Source organism: Mus caroli, unplaced genomic scaffold, assembly GCF_978045245.1.
Source record: "Mus caroli unplaced genomic scaffold, Mus_caroli_1 scaffold_5, whole genome shotgun sequence".
In the NCBI taxonomy this organism is placed as follows: Eukaryota; Metazoa; Chordata; class Mammalia; order Rodentia; family Muridae; genus Mus; species Mus caroli.
This window is the reverse complement of record NW_028227260.1, coordinates 39,648,115-39,666,677: the sequence shown is the minus strand read 5'-3', so window position 1 is coordinate 39,666,677 and position 18,563 is coordinate 39,648,115.

Sequence of the window (18,563 nt, the reverse complement as noted above, 5' to 3'; positions counted from 1 at the left end):
ATCATTTAAACTCTCAGTCCTAGTGATCTTCTCTATCTGATAATCACATCCATTGTATTTAACTAGTTGCCTAAGTATATTACTAATTAATATACTTATGTATATTATAGTACATTATACACTAATGTACAAAGTACAAAGTGTACTTTGAAGTACACTTCTAATCAACATTTACTCCAGGTTATGTGGGAGAAGAGTAGTATCCCTACCTTTGTCAAATAGTTCATAATTGTAGCACTGAAATGAGATCTCAAACATTCAAATACTTGCTTAATGTCTAACATTTTTTTCTTTGTCCTCAGCAGCACCTTATTCCATCAGATAAGCTCACTGAAGAACAAGGCTGTGCATTTTACTGTAAATCTATAATTCCAGATAAAACTCAAACATCTTTCCTGTCCTTCTTCTATAGAATATAATCTGATGGTTCACATCTACTTCAGTCACAAAGATCACTGGACTTTACTCCAACAGAATGATATTTGTGATGGTAGAAGCAATGAGTAAAATCTTCACTGTGCATGTTTAAAGTCTGAATAAAATGTCATGTGCTACCAGACCCGTGCATAATCACTTATGTTAGTTCCCTTAATCAAACCTAACAAAAGAAAGATTTTACCCAAAACACACAATATTTTAAGAAAACAAAAATCAGATGAATGCATATATATATGTATATATATGTGTGTATATATATATATACATATATGTGTGTGTGTGTGTTTGTAAGTAGGCATTCTGAAAATTTTAAATATATCTTATTATTTTGAATAATTTTCTGCTCATTAAAGGATGTCCCCCAACAGTAATTTATGATAAACAAGAAACATGGGCAATTTCACAATGGCTTTTGCCAAAACAAAAAAATGGATAATCCAGTTTTTGTTTAGCTACAGGGACAAACATGGTTTGCCATTAGCAGAGTGAACCTTGGCTGAATTAGTCAGGACCAACTGACTTCATTCCACTAAGCACCAATGGAAATCTTCCCCACTGTCTAGTTGCCAAATATCTGCACTTGTGGAAATGCTTTTTGATATTCAAAAGAAAAGAGTATTATTTGGGATAGTTGCCATTTTCAGTAATTATGAAATAAACAATCTCTGCAGGGCTCTGTATAATTAACATCATTGTTGGAAAAAAAAAAAAGGCGTGACTAATCCACACTTTTTTCTAAACAAAGTTCTGTTGTTTCTTGAACTGATGATCTGATTTTCACAAGCAAGAAAATGAGTCTCAACCTTTCCAACATTAGCATTACTTTCTGTTAGGAAAAATATTACTAGTCTGAGTTTGCATTTTTATATTAGAAAATATGGAATTTTTAGAGTGAATCTATTTCTTGAGCGGGGGGGGGTGGTATAGGGAACTTTTGGGATAACATTTAAAATGTATATAAAGAAAATAGCTAATAAAAAAAGAAAAAAAAAGAAAAACAAAAATAGATAGATACAAACCTTCTCTATTGTTTTAAAGTCATTTTCCTTTTACTCTCAATTCTATCTGGTGAGCAACATTAAATAAATGGGTAATGCATGCAGATGTCATCATTCTATGTATTTAATGGGTATTTATTCATGTAATGGACACCTGTTATGACACATAGACTCAATATTACTCACCAAGTAAATTTACCAAGGAGATAGTTGATGGGAAAACCCAATTTTGTCGTGAAAGGACTATTTTTGGACTCATAGTAAATTGAAAAATTGTGCTAACTACATAGGGCTGGTTTCAGGATTAAATGATTTATGAAAACAAAAATTTTCAGTTAGTGTTATATATAGAGTATCATTCAGTAACTATAAGATCCAGTGTTAAGTGATTGAATGAGAGGGCTTTATATCTGGTTCATTAGTTTATCTATCCATTTTTATTATTTTTATACACTTTAAGCTAAATTTTGTCCTCCATCTGAACAAATAAGCTTGTACATCTTTCCATACTGACTTATTTCTGATTATATTAACAAGACAGCCTCCTACCAATCCATATCCCTATTGTTAATTTTTTTCTTCAAATGACATTACTTCACTAGTACTGGATAATTACTACTACTTCATCTTTTTTCATACAATGTATGTGATGAAGTTATTATTAATAATTTTGCATCATTCTTTTGGAATTTCAAATCTCTTTCACTCCACTGAAATAATTCTTTCAAAGATGTCTAGCGTGTCCAAGAACAGAAGATATATCCACCAATGGCAACTACACACGTTAACATTTTTCTTTCCAGTTTAAATGGAATCAGTAACATAATATTCTATCAATAATTAGTTTAATAATTTTTTCAATAATTAGTTGAAGGGTATGGAAGAAATGTTTAAATGTGTGGTGCTATAGGCCCTGGAGGCATTTAGTCAAGGATTGTATCCAAATTTCTCTTTAATGTACATCAGTTTTAGTGTTTTTGAACCTTGGTTTCTGTCTTTACAAAATGGAAAAAGAAAAGAATAGGAAGTATCTCAGAGAAATGTTTACCAAATTCAATAAAAAAAATTCGTTTCAAGGTCTTACCACAGTGTCTGAAATTTAGAAATATGTGTAGGAATGGTAATTTTAAATAATACTGTCTTAGTCAGGGTTTCTATTCCTGCACAAACATCATGACCAAGAAGCAAGTTGGGGAGGAAAGGGTTTATTCAGCTTACACTTCCACATTGCTGTTCATCACCAAGGAAGTCAGGACTGGAACTCAAGCAGGTCAGGAAGCAGGAGCTGATGCAGAGGTCATGGAGGGATGTTCCTTACTGGCTTGCTTCCCCTGGCTTGCTCAGCCTGCTCTATATAGAACCCAAGACTGCCAGCCCAGAGATGGTCCCACCCACAAGAGGCCTTTCCACCTTGATCACTAATTGAGAAAATACCCCACAACTGTATCTCATGGAGGTACTTCCCCAACTGAAGCTCCTTTCTCTGTGATAACCCCAGCCTGTGTCAAGTTGACATATAAAACCAGCCGGTACAAATACTTAACATTTTTAGTTCTAACCTCTAAGCAGGAGAAAAAGGAGTTTGCCCTTGACTGGTATCATGATGAGGATTAAAGGATCCCATTCAAAGTGAAAGAACTGGCTGGGTTTAGGTTTTATCCACCTCTGCAGTTATTCTGCAATATTTTACCTCACTACTCTCCTACCTGAAAATAATGTTCCAGATATTTGAAAAAATATTTTATTTTTTGTCAATTCATTCAATACTCATGCTTTTTTCCCCCTCTTGTTCCTGTAGAATGATATCCCCATGTGTGTTGTTCTGCCCCTGGGTATGTGTTAGAAGGTAGTGAATGGAAATGGCTTAGCTTATACAAATCATACTTTTAATTTTTTAAAGAGAACCCTGATTTCTTTTCTTCAGACAGACCCTAAAATGAAAAACCAAGGCTTGTATAGTCACATTTAATTGTGTGTAACACTACTCAGTATCCCTAATTCTATGAGCATGTAGGATAGCAATTACTATAACCCTTAGAAATTAGTCTTCAAATCCATTATTAAGTATGTAGCCTGTAGGAAATCCACACCACTGTTAAATTAATTACCTTAAACAAGTGGTTTTCCAAAGGATATAGGGTAGAACATGGCTTTTGAAGGTCTTTTGAAATGAAAACATTCAGTGATCAAGTAAGTTTGTGAGCACTTTGTGCTATAACTCCCTTCTAGGAAATTCAGAATAATGTATTATCTAAGACTTTTTTCTTTGAAGTAAGAGGACTTATAATAGCTCACTCATGTATATAACTTTATTGAAAGGAAATGGTGGTTATTTGCATAAATAGAAACAAAAAGAGTCAAAGTACCAAACCTCTGTAAGAGCAGGAATAGTAAGATTTCAGCAACAAAAAGTCACAGAACTTTCCAAACAGCCATCTTTTTTCTTTATCAAATATTTTATTTATTTACATTTCAAATGTTACCCCCTTTCTTAGTTTCTCTTCCAAAAATCCCTTATTCTCTTCCCCCTCTCCCTGCTCACCATCCCACCCACTCCCTCTTCCTGACCCTGGCATTCCCCTACTGGAACATAGAACCTTCACAGGACCAAGGGCCTCTCCTCTCATTGATGATTGACTAGACCATCATCCTCTGCTACACATGCAGCTAGAGCCACGAATCCCACCATGTGTACTCTTTGGCTGGTGGTTTAGTCCCAGGGAGCTCTGAGGGTACTGGTTAGTTCATATTGTTGTTCCTCCTATAGGGCTACAAACACCTTCAAGTTCCTTCTGTCCTTTCTCTAACTCCTCCATTGGGGACCCCATGATCAGTTCAATGGTTGGCTGCGAGCATCCATCTATGTATTTGTCAGACTCTGGCAGAGCCTCACAGGAGACAACTGTTATCAGGCTCCTGTCAACAAGCACTTCTTGGCAACCCAATAATGCTTGGGTTTGGTGTTTGTGTATGGGATGGATTTCATACTTGATCATGACACCCTTTTTCTTATCCTCATCTTCTCTTCTCTCAAGTCCCACCCACCCTCTACCTCCTGTGAGTATTTTGCTCCACCTTCTAAGGACTAAAGCATGCACATTTTGGTCTTCCTTCTTCTTGAGCTTCATATGGTCTGTGAATTTTAATGTGGGTATTTGAAGCTTTTTACCTACTATGCACTTATCAGTGAGTACATACCATGTGTATCCTTTTGTGACTGGGTTACCTCACTCAGTATCATATTTTCTAGTTCTATCCATTTGCCTAAGAATTTCATGAAGTCATTGTTTTTAATAGCTGAATAGTACTCCATTGTGTAAATAAACCCTCACTTTCTGTATGTATTCCTCTGTTGAGGGACATCTGGGCTGTTTCCAGCTTCAGGGTATTATAAATAAGGCTGCTATGAACATAGTGGAACATGTGTCCTTATTACATGTTGGCACATCTTTTGGTTATATGCTCAGGAGTGGTATAGCGGTGTCCTCAGGTAATACTATGGATCCTCTGGTAGTATTATGTCCAATTTTCTGAGGAACCGCCAAACTGATTTCCAGAATGGTTGTGCCATCTTGCAATCCCCCCAACAATGAAGGAATGTTTCTCTTTCTCCACATCTTTGCCAGCATCTGCTGTCACCTGTTTTTGAACTTAGCCATTCTAACTGGTGTGAAGTGGAATCTCAGAGTCATTTTGCTTTGCATTTCCCTGATGACTAAGGATGTTGAACATTTCTTTATGTGCTTCTCAGGCATTCAAAATTCCTCAGTTGATAATTCTTTGGCTAGCTCTGTACCCCATCTTTTAATAGAATTATTTGGTTCTCTGTAGTATAAAAACTGTATGGTATTGTTACAGAGTCAGGCAAGTAGATAAATGGAATAGAACTGATACATCTATATCTCCAGTCCCCAAGTATCTGATGTCCACTTTTGATGTCTTATGGTACTAGGCATAAATCCATACACATTCACATATGCAGGCCAGAGTTCATACACATAATATAAAAATAAATAAAACATTAAAAAGGAAATTAAGTCCATTGTAGTCCTTTATAAAACTGTGCGTTACAGATTTGAACTGCTGCATTCATAATTTCAATTTGACAGCACATGGATCACTCAGAGTTGGGAAACTGCCCCTTATTTCAACACCTCAAATGCTCTGTAATAAAAAGATAGGAAGCGTTAGTAAAAAAGAAAACTTTTAATAAGAATTGCACTTAAAATTATTACCATTATTATTATTTTACTTAAGAATATATGTATGCATTTAAATACTTCTGCCGTGTTTGCCCCAACATTTTTTCAAGAAACTGAAACCCATTTTACCCACACACAACAGCAGAGTGGGAATCTGGGAATCACATGTTTAACTTTGCTCTTTTTTTTGTCCCCTCTTGGTATTTCTTAACATTTTCTGATCTAAGAAGAACAAGCATTTTAGAATAGCTGTACAGAATTCCTGGCCCGAAATTGACCCTGTTTAGTTATTATCTAAGGCATCGCTTTTGAACACCTTTTACCTTTTCTTCTATTGTAAGGAGAGCATAGGTTATAACATATTCTTCTGAACCAGTTAAATATTGTGTCAAAAACATCTGATATGAACGGCAAGTTCAGATTGGAAATCTGGTTTCTTGCAGCTGCAGAACAAAAACAAACCCTGTTTTATTTTACAGCATTTAAAATTGTCTTTTGCTTAAATGCAAAAGGGAGCAGCCACAGCAATGGGATTAACCACAAATCCAAAAATGCCTTGAGCAATGCAGAGGTTATCTACTTATCTTGCACATCAGCTTCTTCAGTGCTGGCCTTTCATGGATAATTCTCCCTATAGCATTTTACTGTATTTCAAAGAGTGTATAAAACACACTACAACAGGTGTTTTCACCTACTGAATCCACCCACCATTACATCTGCTTTTGACACAGCTAACCTCCAGTCTCACACATTTACAAAATCAAGCTCATGTGCAGCCTCATATGAAAGTGACTTGCAAGAGATTTCTGGATGAGCAGCCAGTGTACCTAAAGAAAGATTCAAGGGGTCACAAGTGGGAAATTTCCTTTGCATTGTTTTAGAGCAAAGCCATAGTTGTGGTTGCATCAAGAAAATGTGGAAGACTAAAATAGCAAAGAAAAAATTGAGAATGCACTTCTGTATATATTATTTTCATTTACCAATTTTTTCCAGCTGAATAAACTTAGTGGTTAGGTGATTATTAAAGGACTGGGAATACAGGTAGGGATGTGATGGAGAGGATCTTTCAATGACCAGAAAATAAAAATATAGTATAGTATTATAAAGATACAAAAAGGAAACTAGAATGAGAGGATTAAATTGAGATGGAGATTTGAAAGCAGAGTAAAGGAAAGAATATGTGGAAATGCAAGTAACACTAATGGTTTTTGAAAAGCAATATGGAAACTACTACCTTAACAATTTCATTATATATATGCATATATGCATATATACACATATATACATATATATGTATATATATAATTTATTTTGAGATAGCATATAAGCATATAATTGGGGAGAAAACTAGATATCTTATGCTACCAAATAAAATCATAATGTAAGGAATGGGTTACAGATTGTCTAGTTCTTGGCTGAAGTATTTCCATAGAACACCTTAAACAATATAAAGCATTGTCAAGGCATAGGTTACTCTTCCTATTATGATAGTAAGGCCATATCCTATCTTCCTTAAGCATCTGAAGATAACACTTATGTCATTGAACATGAAGGACTCAAGCAGGTGTCAAACTAGAAGCTTCATGTTTACATACCAGTGGTCAGTAGGTACTTCACATGCTAGTGGAAGAGAAAATTAATATTTAGTTATACATCCTATGAATTACAACCTAAGCCTATAAGATATATGGCACAACAGAGGCTCAAATGCTAAAGGGATATTCAACTATTTTTATTTGATTTAATACCAATACCATGAAGTGGGTCTTATATCCTGATTCTGCTAACCTGACCAAGAACCTGAAATTAGGTAGGTCATAGGCCCTGGATGAATATCTACTACTATTATTCTGCTAAAGGGACATAACATCAAAATGGCTCCTAATGATATATTGCTATAACAACAGAAAAAAGTATCACTCAACTCTCATCAGGGAAGCCTTTTATTGCAGTAGATAGAAATTAACACAAATACCCACAGCTGGATAATGTGCAGAGAGTAAAAGATTTTGGAGCTTTCAGCCCTAAATAGGATGTCTTTATCAAACCCCTCCCTGGCAGACTCAGGGATCTATGCAGAAGAGGCCACAGAAAGATTGTAAGAGCTAGAGATGGTGGATAACTCCAGGGAAACAGCATCTCCCAGACACAACAGGACCGTGACAGCATGCATTGAGAATCTGCACAGGTCCAAATCAGACAAACTCCTAACACTGAAAAGGGAAACTAGACACAAGTTTCACATCTTACAAGGAAGCTCTTTTCAATTTGATACATATTAGGAAAGGGAAAATAATTTTTATTCAGTGAAATATCATTGGGTATATCAGTCATATTCAGGGACAGGCCTCATGCACAGGAGTAGTTGGCTGACACAAAAATAGACTCAAAGGTTTTGGTTTTTGGTTTTTGTTTGTACATTTTTTATTTTGGTACTATTGTATTTTTAAAGTTCATTTTAATTTCTTCCATATTTTTGAAAGAGAGGGAGGGAGGAGGTGGGCAGAAGGAAGGGATGTAGGGCACATGAGGTTGGGTGGGTAGGGAGGTTGGTAGGAACTGTAATGAGTTGAGGAGGGAGAACATGATCAAAATATATTCTATGAAACTAATTAAATTAAAATAAATTAATTTTAAAAACAAAAAGAAATAAATAAAATACCAAGTCAAGATTAAAAATATGCTTCTAAATACAGTATTGCCATTTACCAACCTTGGGCTAAAAGAAGCACAAAACACCATTAACAACAAAAGCTTAACTAAGGGCCTAATAGGCATTTTAAAACTGTCATTTTAAATAAGGTCAGAAATCAAACACAAAGAACCCAGCTCAAGCTGTCTACCACCTGTCTGGGTCGTGCTGCATGAAGAGGCCACATATTCCCTGGTGGCTGTCCTTTCTGATCACCTAACGGGTTAACCAGCCATCTGTGTCTCCTGCCATCACTAATCAGAATGGTCCACACATCTATTGTCCTTAGGCTTCGGGGCACTTAGAGCATTATGGTTCTGTCCTATATGGATACTGCTTAAGGAAGGCCAGGCTAGTAGTGCACAGCAACTTCCTTCTCTCTGTGACCCTCTAATAGCTTCCCAAATCATTTTTCCCTTCAGTGTACCTCACTTGATTTTCAGTTAATAATTAAAACCATCATCACCAAGCTGTCTTTCTCCTGGAGTCCATCTGCTTTTCCTTTCAAATTCCACATGCTCTGGGGCAAAGCCTCCCTTGAGAATTCTGTCTATTTTGCAATTTTTAAAACTGAAGTTTGGCAGTTACTACTTCTTAATAGTGAAAGAAGCCCTAGCTGTTTGGCTTTGGAAAAGGAAACTACAGACACAACTGAGCAATGGGGAAAGAAAAAAAAAAAAAAAAAAAGAAAACAATGGGAAATTTATTAGACTTTGCTGGTTCATTCTGATGGCTGTTAAATTCCATTGAACTGACACAAGCTCAGCATAGCACATTGGTAATAGTATTTGAGACGCAGAGATCAGCAAATATCAGGCATAATCATGTTACATTTATGTAATCTAATTTAGTGGAATCCAAGGTGTTTGGGCTATTAAGGTTGTATTTAAGAGACAATAAATAAACTGGGGGAGTCTTTTTGTAATATAAGCTATTGGTAGTTTCAGAAAAAAATAATGCTTAATAGTATTATTTTTCCATATTTATTTTTAGTAATATTATTATTTTACCTCATATATGCAATGCAAACCACATCTTTCAAATTATTAAAATTCCACAGCAATGTATCTAAAATAGTATTTGCCGTACCATACAATCTTTCTTTCATGTGAGAAACTCCACCCTATTTTTTTAAGTTCTTTGCTAACATTACAGAATACCTTTTTTTCCCCTCCAGAATACCTTTAATTATAAGAATTAGGCCAGAACTTTGGTTTTAATCACTGTGGCAATTCAACTCTTATTTCTCTTATATATAAAGAAAGGCAGTGCACTTATTATTTGAAAGTCTTTTACCTGGTGCAAAGAAAAGAATGTTTTGATTATAGTAATTCAGTCTTTCATTAGTACTATTCAATTTTGCTACTATTCCTCATCCCAATATTCAAAAACTAATTAACTAGACTTAATTATTACCTGTCACATGCCTAGAATACATGTCAAACATTCAATTAAGTGTCTTAAAAGTCCCTTACCCTGCTGTTTTCTATCTCTCTATTATCATAGGATGTACCACTGACACCTAGCTAATTCAGGCAAGGAGAGAGCCTAAACTAAGCAGTCAATTGTAAAAGCTGAATAAATACTTAGTGATAAATTTTAATAGCAAAGGACAAGGACACATCTGAAAAGAGCCCAGAGACCTGTGACATAATTTAAATAAAATGAACAGCCCAGGCTCTAGCTAAGCCTCTGACTTGATTTGGGCAACAATTAAGACTATAATTCAATTATGCACTTCTCTTTTTATTTCTCCCCTTCCCTTTCTAGTCACACACAAACATTCATTCCCCAGATTCCATTTGAGAATGCAATCATCAAGATTAAACTCCTCCAAGGGGCCTCTTTCTTACCTAGATGGTTTCTCCCTCCTTAAAATTTCAGCTCAAATGTCCCAAGTGATTTTTGAAGCACATGTTTAGTATCAGTGCTTTTGATTACAAAAAAGTAAAATATTTTGCTTTATACTTTCTGCTGAAATTACTTCAAATCAGCATTACTAAATGCAATATTGCTGTCTATACATATGTGTATGCACCTATGTATGTGTGTTAAATCCATTCAGTCACAAAATAGGAAAATCAACTATTAACTATGAGCACATTTGAGACATACTCTGTGGATTTAAAAGAAATAAATATGATGTCAGTTTACAGGTAGTTTTACATAAATGTATGTGAACTGTTTGTGCTTGCTGTGCAGAAAGTGAGCAAAAGCATATCATGATATATGACTATCTTCTTTCCAAGTTAGCAATTATTTAAAATAATAAAAAATGCCTAATGTCTGAAAAGTTGTACGCAAACAGGCTTCCTTTCCCAATGTCAGTGGAGTCAATTTTGTCAAATACTTTGCAAAAGTAGTTTTACAAGAAGTTCCATAATTCTTAAAACATTATAGTGCTACGATTCTGGCAGCTCTGCTTTAGTACATAATGCTCTGGATAGCAACATGAACACATGTATTTTATTTACAATAAGAACCATAGTCAAGTTTGCCAAAGTGAGAAACTGAAAGATGCTGACAGAAAAATTGTTTGCTAATCTAGGATGCCATCTACTCAAGGAAATACCAGGCATTCCTTAGAAATAATGATTTTGAGGCCTGAGAAAGGTGCATCATAAATTATTAAATGGAAAAGAAGCATAAAGATTGGAGTGCTGAATAATTGCTGGTGTATGGCAGCATGTGTAGTGTTTAAAATGCATTTAAAATGTGCTAATATCAAGTACAGATGGATTCCGACAAAGATTACATTATTGGGAATGCTCTGAGGGTTCAGAGAAGAACTTCTAGGTAACTCATGCATGTCAACTACGGCCAGGAAATGTTTTATCTGCTTGATCAAATGGCTATTTTAGAAATATCACTCTATTCCCAGTGTGCATAAAGAACTGGAGAGGAAAGAAAAGTGAATACTTCCCTGGGATTTCTCTAGAATCGAATATCCGTTTCAGGCAACTTGACTTTCCTAATTCAGTTTCATTACTGGTAGTTGATTTGTTTTTTATCTCATTATGAGGGCACAGGGTTATTTTTATCTATAAAGTTTTAGCATTTCTTCAAATGAAATTTGGGTATAAGATTAAGGTTTAAATTTTATTTTGGTTTAACAATGTAGAGCAAGAATACTGCATAAAAATTGCATAGTATTCTTATTAAAAGTCATCATTGAATTATTACACAGTATTGAACAAATATTATTTTCTCTCTTGGTTAAGGTTACTATTGCTATAATGAAACACCATTAACAAAGTCAAGTTGAGAGGAAAGGATTTATTTGGCTTATTCTTCCATATTCATTATCAAAGGGAGCCAGGACAAGAACTCAAACAGCGATGGAACCTGGAGATAGGAGCTGATGAATGGCCATGGAAGGGTACTGCTAATTGACCTCTTCCCCATGACTTAGATTACTTTCTTATGGAACCCAGGACTACCTGCCCAGGGATGGCAATACTCTCAATGGGCTACATCCTCCCCCTCAGTCACTAGTTAAGAAAATGCTCCCATAGGCTTGCTTACAGCCTGATCTTATGGAGGCATTTTTTAAAAAATTGACACCATTTACCCCGTATTCTCTCTCTTTCACCTATCATACCTTACCCCCTTCTCCCAAATTCTAGGCTTCGTCTTCTTTAATAACTGTTGTCTCATTTAAACACACACACATACACATCAATATATAAATACAAACTGTTGAATCCTTTCAGTTTTGCCTGCTTGTGTTCGTTTCTATGGCTGACCACTCTGAATTGAATAAGTGATTACAGGTTTAATTCCTAGAGTGAGTAATTTTTCCTTTGTCAGATATTGATAATTGTGTGTACCACTTCATCTCTTGGTAAAGCCTATTGATTTTTTTCCTACATACATTGATTACTCAGCTGGTGTTGGAATTGTTCACGTTTTCTTTAGGCATTCACATTGGTGAGATTTCATGAGTGTAGCTTTCCCTTGCCGAGCTAGAAGGTAGATGTATAAATTTGGGCTGGGCAACCCAGAGTCAGTTCTTTGCATTTTGATTAGTTTTGACTCTTTGTACTGACCTTCCTTTTTTGTAAAGAGAAGCCTCTTCTCTGAATACTAGGTGTAAGATTACTGGAAGATGACTCACAAACTGCTAAAGAAGGAAAGCAATCAACAGCCCTAACCAGCCATGATGTTTGTGAACCAGCACAATGATTTAGCATGGCAAGATATCCCGAAAGATACATGTATTTCATTTATATCTTGATAGTAGCAGCCAATAGCTGTCTAATTGAATTCAAAGCCTTTTTCATAGGAGTGAACTAATACTTGCTATTATAAAACTAGTCAAATACATGTGGCTAGTAAGGCCATATACGGTAGAGGAAAGCTAACTACTGCTGCTTTTCTAAAACTGTAGATATTCCAACTGCTTTCTAAATATTCATCTTTATACCCACAGATAAAAGTAGATCTCCTCCCTCGCCAAAGATGATGGCATTTTAAAAATAGCTACTGAATTTCATATTTCTTAGGTTGTACAGGAAGGGCATGGAAGTGAGTAATGATAATTTCAATGATATAAGAGATATATGTGTAAGAATAAGTGCATGATGTAGAAGTAACCAGTCATTGCTACATTATGCTTACAGGAGTCTGAGCATTAGAGATGAGAATAAAGGCAATAAGCTGAGTAATAAGATCAGGTAAAAACTAAAGATGAGCCATACAGTAAAATGGAAAAATAATGCAAATCAGAACATGCTGTATAGTTTTGGGTGTATTAAGACAATACTATATATTTAATATAAAAGACACTGACTAGAAGGAAAATAAATATCAAAATTATCATTAGGACATACATACATGAGATTTATTTTTATATTACCCAATATGGCACTTCATTATTCTTTCTATAATTACAGTTCAAATTTAAAAACCAGTAATTTATTCATTGCATAAAATCATAAATTTAATATAATTTTAACTTCTTGTAATGGAACCACAATTTGATACTTGTTTTAGAGCATGTAACATAAATGATGCAAATGAAAATTCAAGGTAATCATGCTGAATATGTAGTTCTTTATATGTGATTATATAGTAAGTACATTAGGAATACAATCTAGTATCATTCTGAATTTAGGCCACAATTCCACTGTGATTTACTTAAAAATTTCAATAGATCAATGTGAAACAATAATGAGTTTTGTTTCATTTTTTTTCCTAAGCAAGAATATCTATCATGATATGAAAATTAAACTATCAGCTATTGTTTTCTATAAAGTCTAATTTCAAATGAGTAGCACATCTTAATTGCTTTGAAACTTGCATAGATGTTGAAACTTAAAACAAACAAACAGGAAGTATTTCCAAAGGGAAGCTAGTTTTACATTAAGCCTACAGTGAACCAGAAGATCCTAGACTATAGATGTTAGAATTTAAAAAAGACAAACACAGAGCAAACAGTGAGTATTGCCAAAAGGGAGATAGATAACTCTATATGAGGTCTACAGTGAACCTGGTGATTCTAGACAATAGAATCTAGAAGGAAGAATGAACCTGGTCATGACAGTATTGTAGGGACTCGGGATACATCTAATTTGGACCAGATGTCCATCTGACTGATGGGACAAGAAGTCTTCTTGCAGAAGACAGCTACCACTAGAACTGGGGGATCATAACACCTATTACCCTATATAATTTCTATTTTTCTCTATAAACCAATGATTTCATTTGTTTGAGGAAAGAAGTCATCATAGGATTCCTCTCACCAATATCAGGGTCCCAGAAAGACATTTATTTTTATAACCCAACTTCATTTTAAGACGGTTTGGTTGACATAATCAAATCAATTCATCAATTCATACTGAGTGTGCTTAAAATTAATTAGATACTATATGTACTACTTTGAAGAGCAAAGAAATATCAATGATCAACATGAACATTTTGAAGATGAAGATAAAGGAAAGCTAGTCTGGCAATTTAGTTCTGGCATATAGTCCTTTAATTCAGGAATTGAAATGCTGCATCCATTAGATTTTTTAAAATTGATTAATTAATTTATTTTTATTAGGTATTTTCTTCAGTTGCATTTCCAATGCTATCCCAAAAGTCCCCCATACCATCCACAACACTCCCCTACCCACCCATTCCCACTTATTGGACTTGGCATTCCCCTGTACTAAGGCATATAAAGTTTGCAAGACAAATGGGCCTCTCTTTCCACTGATGGACAACTAGGCCATCTTCTGATACATAAGCAGCTAGAGACACAATCTCTTGGGCGTACTGGTTAGTTCATATTGTTGTTCCACCTATAGGGTTGCAGACCCCTTTTGCTTCTTGGGTACTTTCTCTAGCTCCTCCATTGGGGGCCCTATGATCCATCCAACAGCTGACTGTGAGCATCCACTTCTGTGCTTGCTAGGCCCCGGCATAGCCTCACAATCAAAAGGTAAATCTGGGTCCTCTAAGCAAAATCTTGCTAGTGTATGCAATGGTGTCAGCATTTGGAGGCTGACTATGGGATGGATCCCCGGGTATGGCAGTCCCTAGACGGTTCATCCTTTCCTCTCAGCTCCAAACACTGTCTCTGCAACTCCTTCCATGGCTGTTTTTTTTCCCAATTCTAAGAAGGGGCAAAGTGTCCACACTTTGGTCTTCATTCTTCTTGAGTTTCATGTCTTTTGCAAATTGTATCTTGTATCTTGGGTATTCTAAGTTTCTGAGCTAATATTCACTTATCAGTGAGTACATATGATGGGAGTTATTTTGTGATTGGGTTACCTCACTCAGGATGATATGCTCCAGGTCCATCCATTTGCCTAGGAATTTCATAAATTCATTTTTTTAATAGCTGAGTAGTACTCCATTGTGTAAATGTACCACATTTTCTGTATCCATTCCTCTGTTGAGGGGCATCTGGGTTCTTTCCAGCTTCTGGCTATTATGAATAAGGCTGCTATGAACATAGTGGAGCATGTGTCCTTCTTACCGGTTGGAACATCTTCTGGATATATGCCCAGGAAAGGTATTGCGGGATCCTCAAGTAGTACTATGTCCAATTTTCTGAGGAACTGCCAGACTGATTTCCAGATTGGTTGTACAAGCTTGCAATCCCACTAACAATGGAGGAGTGTTCTTCTTTCTCCACATTCTCGCTAGCATCTGCCATCACCTGAATTTTTGATCTTAGCCATTCTGACTGGTGTGAGGTGGAATCTCAATGTTGTTTTGATTTGCATTTCTCTGATGATTAGGGATGTTGAACATTTTTTTCAGGTGCTTCTCAGTCATTCGGTGTTCCTCAGGTGAGAATTCTTTGTTTAGTTCTGAGCCCCATTTTTAATGGGGTTAATTTGATTTTCTGGAGTCCACCTTCTTGAGTTCTCTCTATATATGGGATATTAGTCCCCTATCTGATTTAGGATAGGAAAAAATCCTTTCCCAATCTGTTGGTGGCCTTTTTTTCTTGTTGATGGTTTCTTTTGCCTTGCAGAAGATTTGCAAATTTATGAGGTCCCATTTGTTGATTCTTGATCTTACAGCACAAGCCATTGCTGTTCCATTCAGGAATTCTTCCCCTGTACCCATATCTTCGAGGCTTTTCCCTACATTCTCCTCTATAAGTTTCAGTGTCTCTGGTTTTATGTGGAGTTCCTTTATCCACTAAGATTTGACCTTAGTACAAGGAGATAGCAATGGGTCAATTCTCATTCTTCCACATGATAACTGCCAGTTGGGCCAGCACCATTTGTTGAAAATGCTGTCTTTTTTCCACTGGATGGTTTTAGTTCCGTTTTCAAAGGTCAAGTGACCATAGGTGTTGAAGAAATATAGCAAAGTAAAAACAAAATTCGAGGCTTTTAGGCCCAGGCTTGGGAGTGTGGTCTTTGTGGCTTAGTGCTCCAGGTGCTGGTCATAAAACAGATAGGGACATTCCTTCCTCCACCCACCCGCTTCCTGGGTTCAAAGAGTGGTCATTCAAAGAAAGTCACCCTGACCCACCCTGACCATTACAAGAACCTGCAATGCAAATGTGCTATTGTTAGGGGCTCTTAGATTGTTAGGGGCTCTTAGAAACTGTCTTGAGAAATAACCCTCACAATTACCAGGTATTGCTTGTGACATATGTGACTTTACATCCTTGTGACTCTTAACTGGTATTTTTGGTATTTTCCAGCAATGCCCTCCCCACCTCCTTGAGTTGTGGTTTCTTCCTTTAAATACCCCCTTACTCAGCTACTCGGGGCACCACAGTCCTCTACCCCTGTGTGGTGTATGACCATGGGCCCGAGAGCGCTCTTGAATAAAAATCTTCTTGCAGTTTGTAGCAAGACTGTTTCTTGTGTGATTTGGGGTGTCGCCTCTCCTGAGTCAGAACATGGGGGAGTCCTCACGTTGTGGGTCTTTCAGTGTGTGTGTTCATTTCTGGGTCTTCAATTCTATTCCATTGGTCTACTTGTCTGTTGCTATATGAGTACCATGCAGTTTTTAATCACAATTGCTCTGTAGTACAGATTTAGGTCAGGCATGGTTATTCCACCAGAGGTTCTGTTATCATTGAGAAGAGTTTTTGCTATCCTAGGTTTTTGTTATTCCAGATGAATTTCCAGATTGCCCTTTCTAATTCGTTGAAGAATTGAGTTGGAATTTTGATGGGAATGGCATTGAATTTGTAGATTGCTTTTGGCAAGATAGCCATTTTTACTATATTGATCCTGCCAACCCATGAGCATGGGAGATCTTTCCATCTTCTGAGATCTTCTTTTGTGTCTGGCCAGTAGATCACAACCTGGGTTTTAGCCTGGAAAGGCATTTTGGAAACCTAGAAGAGAAGAGGGGCTGGGCTGTGCAAGATAAGGAAAGAACCAAGACAAAGCTCTCTGCTCAAGGTTCAATTTTTACTATTCCAGCACTCAGTTATAAAGGAAGGGGGAGTGTCCAATTCCCGCCAAATAATCTTGGGATCCAGTAGCATGTTGATCATGTGGTGGCTTAGGAACAGCAAAGCGACAGGTTCCAGCAGTGGGAGTGGCAGAACGATTGAGCAGGAAGCTTCATCCAGGTGTAAACAGTGGAACCATTAAGGCTGGGGGAGGGGAGGCTACATCTCCTCCCTGTTGTTCATAAAAATAAAAAAGAAAAGGCTGGCCTGAGGCAAAAAATTTATCTACACTCAATAGTTCTGTCTGAATTTTTAAGGCTAAAGAAAAAACCTGTCTCCACGGGATTTCCTAACTTTTCTTATGGTAAACCATATCTGGATAAGACTGTCCTTTCTATCCAAGTAAACAACTAACAGAAAAGCCCTGAGCAGTAGGCTCTGACATTATAATGCTAATTAGTGCCTAATATGTAACTTCCTAGTTGAATTTTAAGTAGGGCATTGGAACCCTGACTGAACAAATTTGAAATACACTTTATTAAGAATAACACTGAGTTGATATTCCTCCGCATTTTTGGATGACAGGCAGGAAAGAGGGAGAAGGAGGTAATGACCAGCTCCGTAATACAAGGCCAATTGGCTTTTTAGGGTAGGAGGCAGTGAAGGGCTTGCCCTTCCAACAGTAAGGTCTCCAAACTCTCTCCCCTCTATTAATTAAGTTTAAAAAGGCCACACTTAACTGAGGTGATCAAATGATTTTTTCATCCATAGATGAGTGGGCTTTTAACCTTGGCTTGGGTGGACATTGACCCGAGATGATCATGTGGTTTTTGTTTTTGAATTTGTTTATATAGTGGATAACTTTGATGGATTTCCGTATATTAAACCATCCTGCATCTCTGGAATGAAACCTACTTGGTCAAGATGGATGATTGTTTTGATGTGTTCTTGCATTCGTTTAGCAAGAATTTTGTTGAGTATTTTTGCATCGATATTCATAAGGGAAATTTGTCTGAAGGTCTCTATCTTTGTTGGGTCTTTCTGTGGTTTAAGATATCAGAGTAATTGTTGTTTCATAAAATGAATTGGGTAGAGTACCTTCTGCTTCTATTTTGTGGAATAGTTTGTGAAGAACTGGAATGAGATCTTCTTTGAAGGTCTGATATAACTCTGCCCTAAACCCATCTGGTCCTGGGATTTGTTTGGTTGGGAGACTATTAATGACTGCTTCTATTTCTTTAGGGGATATAAGACTGTGTAGATCATTAACCTGATCCTGATTTAACTTTGGTACCTGATATCTGTCTAGAAATTTGTACATTACCTCCAGGTTTTCCAGGTGTGTTGAGTATCACCTTGTGTAGAAGGATCTG